The sequence below is a fragment of the Leptonychotes weddellii genome, chromosome X, assembly GCF_054177405.1.
Source record: "Leptonychotes weddellii isolate Sample4059 chromosome X, ASM5417740v2, whole genome shotgun sequence".
In the NCBI taxonomy this organism is placed as follows: Eukaryota; Metazoa; Chordata; class Mammalia; order Carnivora; family Phocidae; genus Leptonychotes; species Leptonychotes weddellii.
Genome location: NC_138385.1, coordinates 38,573,047 through 38,580,877, shown reverse-complemented (window position 1 = coordinate 38,580,877; position 7,831 = coordinate 38,573,047).

Below are 7,831 nucleotides of genomic sequence, written 5' to 3'. Positions count from 1 at the left end.
AAAAGATTAAAAGAAAAGAAAAAGTACAGCATCCTTTCTTGATAAAAACCCTCAAGAAAGTAGGAATAGAAGGAACATATGTCAACATCATAAAGGCCATATGTGAAAAACCCACAGCTAATATCATCCTCAATGTGGAAAAACTGAGAGTTTTCCCCTAAGGTCAGGAACACGACAGGGATATCCACTCTCACCACTATTGTTCAACATAGTCCTGGAAGTCCTAGCCTCAGCAATCAGACAACAAAAAGAAATAAAAGACATCCAAAGGGGGAAGGAGGAAGTCAAATTTCATTCCTCACAGACAACATGATACTCTGAAAATCTGAAAGACTCCACCAAAAAATTGCTAGAACTGATTCATGAATTCAGCAAAGTGGCAGGATATTAAATCAACATACAGAAATCTGTTGCATTCCTATACACCAATAATGAAGCAGCAGAAAGAGAAATCAAGGAATTGATCCCATTTACAATTGCACCAAAAACCATAAGAAACCCAGGAATAAACCTAAGAAGTAAAAGATCTGTATGCTGAAAACTATAGAACACTTCTGAAAGAAATTGAAGAAGACACAAAGAAATGGAAAAACATTCCATGCTCATGGATTGGAAGAACAAATATTGTTAAAATGTCTATACTACCCAAAACAATCTACACATTTGATGAAATCCCAATCAAAATAACACCAGCATTTTTCACAGAGCTAGAACAAACAATCCTAAAATTTTTTGGAACCACAAAAGACCTCAAATACCAAAGGAATGTTGAAAAAGAAAGGCAAAGCAGGAGGCTTCACAATCCCAGACTTCAAGCTGTATTAGAAAGCTGTCATCATCAAGACAGTATGCTACTGGCACAAAAACAGACACATAGATGAATGGAACAGAATAGAACACCCAGAAATGGACCCCCAACTCTATGGTCAACTAATCTTTGACAAAGCAGAAAAGAATATTCAGTGGAAAAATGACAGTCTCTTCAACAAATGGTTGTGGGGAAATTGGACAGCAATATGCAGAAGAGTGAAACCAGAGCACTTTCTTACACCATACACAAAAATAACTTCAAAATGAAAGACCTAAATATGAGACAGGAAACCATTAAAATCCTAGAGGAGAAAACAAGTAGTACCCTCTTTGACCTTGGCCACAGCAGCTTCTTACTAGATACATCTCCAGAGGCAAGGGAAATAATAGCAAAAACGAACTATTGAGATTTCATCAAGATAAAAAGCTTCTGCACAGTGAAGGAAACAATCAACAGAACTAAAAGGCAACTGATGGTAAAGGAGAAGATATTTACAAATGACGTATCTGATAAAGGGCTAGTATCCAAAATCTATAAAGAACTTCTCAAACTCAACACTCCCCAAAAACAAAAAAATCCAGTTAAGAAATGGGCAAAAGACATGAATTGACACTTTTCGAAAGATGACATCCAGATGGCTAACAGACACATGTAAAGATGCCCACCATCATTCATCATCAAGGAAATACAAATCAAAACCACAATGAGATACCACCTCACACCTGTTAGAATGGCTAAAATTAACAACTCAGGAAACAACAGATGTTGGTGAGGATGCAGAAAAAGGGAAACCCTTTTGCACCATTGGTGGGAATGCAGACTAGTGCAGCCACTCTGGAAAACAGTATGGAGGTTCCTCAAAAAGTTAAAAATAGAACTACCCTATGACTCAGCAATTGCACTCCATGTATTTATCCAAAGGGTACAAAAATACTAATTCAAAAGGGCACATGCACCCCAATGTTTATAGCAGCACTATCAATAATAGCTAAATTATGGAAAGAGCCCAAATGCCCATCAACTCATGAATGGATAACAAAGAAGTGGTATATATATATATATATATATATATATATATATATATATATATATGCCCAATGGAATATTACTCAGCCATTAAAAAGAATGAAATCTTGCTCTTTGCAACAAGGTGGATGGAACTAGAGTGTATTATGCTATGTGAAATAAGTCAGAGAAAGACAATACCATATGATTTCAGTCATATGTGGAATTTAAGAAATAAATCAGATGAACATAGAGGAAGGAAGGAAAATTAAAATAAGATAAAAACAGAGAGGGAGGCAAACCGTAAAAGACTCTTAACTATTGAGGACAAACTGAGGGTTGCTGGAGGGGAGGTGGGTGGGGGGATGTGCTAAATGGATGATGGGCATTAAGGAGGGCACTTGTTGGGATGAGCACTGGGTGTTATATGTAAGTGATGAATTACTAAATTCTACTCCTGAAACCAATCCTACACTATATGTTAACTAACTTGAATTTAAATTAAAAAATAAGAAAAAAAAACTAAAACAAACCAAAACAAAATAAAAATAAAGAGGGGTACACTAAACCAAAAACTAACAGAAAGGACATAACAAATATTGTATCTGAAATAAACAAATTTAAGAAAGAAATAAACAAAATTGTGACTACAAATCTATCTTGACAAGAAGTCCAACGTGGAATTACCATATGACCCAGCAATACCATTCCTAGATATATCCCAGAAAAATGTTTTTGAAAACAGGTGTTCAACAAGAATATGTATACAGATTTTCTTAGCAGCACTATTCCCAATAGCCAGTAGACAGAAACAATCTGAATGTCCATCAGCTGCTACATGGATAAGGAAAATGTGGCATATCTATACAATGTAAGGAGGAATGAAGTACTAATATATGCTATAACATAGGTGAACCTTGAAAACATGTTAAGCAAAAGAAACCACACATAATAGGTCATGAATTGCATGACTTCATTTATATGAAATATTAAGAATATGAAAATCTGTAAAGACAGAATGCAGATTAGTGGTTGCCAGAGGTTGTGGGGAAGGAGCAGTGGGGATTACTTAATAAACATGGAGTTTTCTCTTGGGTTGTGAAAATTTTCTGGAACTGGACAGAGGTGATGGTTAGAAAACACTGTAAATGTATTAACTGCCACTGAATCAATGCATTTTCAAATGGTTAAAATGTTTAATTTTATGTTAGGTAACTTTTACCTCAATTTTAAAAAAAAATTATTTAGATAGTGTGACAGAGGCAATTCGAAGATGCCCCCAACCCCCACCACACAGAAGATTACAGGCCCCTGGTTATTCAATCAAATGTTAATCAAGGTACTTCTGTGATTCCATTTTGTACATGTAATTGAAATCCCAAATGAGTTGACCTTAAAATGTTGATATTACCTGGGTGGATCTGACTTAATCACACATGCCTTTCAAAAGTAGGCAATTTTCTCCAGCTGGTTGCAGAAGTGGAAGTTAGAGAAATTCTAAATATGAGAGGGATTTAAAGTAACTGTGGTTCTCTCCTGCTGGGAATAAGGCACCATGTGATAAAATATGGGAACAACCTCTAGTTGCTAGGAGCTGTCCCTGGGTATAGCTAGTAAGAAAACTGGGACGCCAGGCTTACATTCCCAAGGAACTGAATTCTGCCAATAACAAGAATGTGCTTGAAAGCAGATTTTCTTTCTCTAGGTTTGCCACTAGATGAGGACACAGCAAGCCAACACCTTGATTTCAGCCTTGTGATTGTCTGAGAAGAAAACCTAGCCATGCTGTGCCTGATTTCTGACCTCTAGAAACTGTAAGATAATAATAAATTTTGTTGTATATGCCTCTAAGTTTGTGGTAATTTGTTACACAGCAATAGGAAACTAATACAAGGTTTTACTCTTCTTACTGACATGGAAATATGTCCAAATATACTGTTAAGTTGAAAAAACTTAAGTCTCAGAAAAGTATATATGGTTCAATTAAAATATGTGCATATATATGTAAAGTGTTATTTTTTAATAACATTTTAATAAAGCAAACAGCTTTCCTAATGTGTCTAAGATTAGAAAAGCCATTTGAATTATCCTTATTTCTACCCAGGAGGGAGATTTATCTTAAACCATTCTTACTAATATTATCAGGAAAAACTGAGTTTTAGTAACATTTCAGTACAAAGCTTTGTTTAACAAAGCTTACTAAGCTTAACAAAGGGATGTGTTACATCAGCTGATAGAATTTTTAAAATGATAATTTTCCCACTAACCATTACTGTGTGACTCATGCTATATTACAGTGTTTCAAATATTTTAAAACATTTTGAATAACAAAAGGAGAAATAATATTATGACCATGAAATTTTTGCAACTTTTAGCATTAGAAAAAATTTGTATTCATTTTTTTAAAAAACTTAGTTGAGTGGAGAACAAAAGTTTCTTGTTCAGAGTAAATGGGAAAAATGTAGTGACTCTAAAACTTCATTCTTCTTCAAACTTTCATCTTTCTTTTAAGCGTAATTCTGTACAATCCTTAAAGGAGAAACTCACATTTATGATGTAATTCTTCCCAGATTTAATAAAGTTTTCCTTTACATAAGTATATGCATAGAAAATGATTTCCAATAATATACATCAAACTGGATTGTTTTATTTTTGGAAAACAATTATTAAAATTTTGGAAATATATTTTTAAAAAGAACAGACAAAACAGAAGAAATGGAAATTACAGATCAGTGAGGGATGTGTGTGTGTGTGTGTGTGTGTGTGTACCAATTTCAGGGTTTAACAAAATTGTTTGCTTTTACAGAAAACTTAGAGAAATGTATTCAGTTTGAAATTTTCCTGTCAACCTACAATTTTGTTAAGTGCTACTCTCGTCAGAAGCTAAGTAACATCCTAAATATTAAAGAACAATTTTAAGTATTACTTCATCCTTGCTTGAGCTAAGAAAGTATTCCTATACATAAAGGCATACAAAATAAACTTTCTGAAAAATATATAGCAAACTCATTCACTTTCTACATTACATATACCTGTATTACTGTATTTTTTTAAACACAGTCATTAAGGACAATAAAGATATTTAAGAATAGATGTTGAACTATGCTAAGAATTAAAGAAAATAAATCAGCAAATTAAAGAAATAATTTTTAAAACTCATTAAAGGGTTCCCAAACTTGCCTGATCTTATAAATAATCTGGGGTTCTTTGTAAAATACAAACTGTCATCTCCTATTCCAGACATACTAAATTAAAACCTCCAGAAGACAAACCTATGTATCTAGGTATCATTTACATAGCTAGGACACCACCCAAGAAAGGGTAGATTTGGAAAATCCTGGTAGATCAGGCTTACAAAAAAACAAAAAACCTAAAAATGATAAACAGAACAAATATAAAGTTTTGCTGTTCAAGTGAAGGAAGTGCAAAGGAGACATGCACAAGGATATTTCCTGAATCTATGCTTGTAACCAAAAAAAGGGAAAAAATCTAAATGTTCATCAATAGGAAAACAAAAAATGAACAATACAATTATACAATGGAATATTGTACTGCTGTAAAAGAGACCTACATCTATCTATACATCAACATAGATGAATCTCAAAAACATGATTTGTAATAAAAGCAGGTTATGTTTGTATATGTGTGCATATATATGTATTTACATGCATATACACACATTTAAAATACGTTAAAATGTCTCTATGTGTCTGTATGTATATAAATATGTATTTATATATTTTCAAACTATATATAGTGTAAAAGCATGGATGTATGTTTTATTCTCTCAACTTTATTTTGCATGATTCAATATTTCCTAAATTAATATGATTGATTACAACCTTTGTTGGTGAAGGCATGAGCAGATAATGTTTTTGAGGGCAATCTGCATATATACATTATTGAAACAAGACCAATAACTGTAAATATATGGAAATAATGCCAATATGAATCACCTGGGGGTTGGTTAAATAAATTAAGATAATTCGAACACTCTTAAAACATCAAAAACAGGTAGAGTGCTTTGTTACTAACCTGAAAATATGATATACTATTACATTAAAATAGAAGCATAAATAAACTATATAATAGTGACTAGAGAACATTTAGTAAGACCATATGCTAAAATATTTATCTTTATATATTACAAGTTTATATATATTTCAAATTTTATGTAAGAAACCTCCAAAGACAAAAAATAAACTAATTTTTAAGAAAATTTTATATGAAATTAATCGAACTAAGTAATTTTAAATGATCATTTAGTCTTCAACTGACTCAAATGATTCAGAAAAAAATGAGTCCTTCTACATGAAGAGAAAATAATAAAGCAAATGTAGCCAAATGTTAACAAGTGGGAAATATAGTGAAGGCCTTGTGGGGCTTCTTTTGCTATTTTTTAATCTTATTCTGTAGCTTTGAAATTATTTCATAATTTTCTTTAAAAAAAAAGACCACTTACATAATAATGGAAGGGTTTTTTTAATTTAGTTTTGATTCTTTTTGCCTATGACATGATTCCCAAACCTATCTGATTTTAAGAATTGTGGGGCACCTGGATGGCTCAGTCGGTTGAGCATCTGATTTCAGCTCAGGTTGTAGTCTCAGGGTCGTGGAATTGACCCCCACTTCAGGCTCTGTACTCAGTGGGGAGTCTGCATAGGATTCTCTCTCTTCCTCGCCCTCTGCCCCTCCCCCCACCCCTGCATGATCACAATCTCTCTCTCTCTCAGATAAATAAATAAATCTTTTTTTAAAAAAAGAATTGTGTAAAGAACTTAAATACAGGTTCCCAGACCTGGCTCCAATTTATTGAACTAGAATCTTCAGGGAAAAGTCTGGAATCTTAATCTCAGGTATCTGTTATGATGTGACAGGTTTAGAAAACATTGCCTGATGGCCTTGAAAACAGTTTTTTTACTTGAGTATAGCTGATACACAATGTTGCTTTAATTTCGGGTGTGCAACATAGTGATCCAACTTCTCTATATGTTATGCTATGCTCACCAGAAGTCAAATAAAATAAATGAAATAAGAAAAAATACAACAAAAATCAAACAAAAATTTAAAAGTACAATAAACCAGGTAATAGTGTTGGTGGACTCATGAGAAAACAGGAATGCTCAGATGTTATAGATGCCAAACTGAGACAATATTTTTCACGGTTGATTTCCATGACAATTAAAAGCATCCATAGTCATTTCAATGACAGTCCTAGGAATTTAATACATATTGGTATTTAAAAAACTATGTACAAAGAAGTTCAATCAACATTGTTTCTCATAGTGAAAACTACAAATAGCCCAAATATACATAAATATTGGAATGGACATGTGTGTGTATTATCTTTTTTAAAGGAAAATATTTGGACTGATTTAGAGTAAAATGTGAATAGTATATTTCTTGAGGCAGGAATAAAGCTGATACTGTCTTTCTACCTTGCCTGTATTTAATTTTACTAATTTTATTGAGGACTTTTTCTGGTATCTTTGGAACTTGCTCAACCCAGGCTTAGGACAACCTTGAAGTGTCAGAGATTTTAACATTCCCAGGGCAACATCTACCAATAAATAACCCATGCCTGTGGATAAACACTCCAGTTTCCCATCGCTAATTGGGATAATTCTGAGGGGGATGGTATTTTAGACTTAGAGGGTCCCCAACAGGATTAGGCCAGTTGCCCTTTGGCCATATCTGTCTCTGGTGCTATATTTTTAACAAACTTTTTCATCCTAAGATTACATACAAAGTAACATTTGTTATATACTACTTTCAGTGGTTTCATGTCCCTTTATCTAAATATTTTATGTCTGTATTTAACAGGAAAAAGGCACTTCAATTTTTTTTTCCAAATAGCTGACCAATGGTCCCAGCACCATTCCTTCAGTAATCTAACCTCTCCCTGCTAATTAAAAATATTTCAATCAGATTTCTAATATTTCTCTGTATTTGGGCTTGACAATGGCCTTCTTTACTGCTTATTTGTCCTATATTTATTCTGTTATAATATTGTTT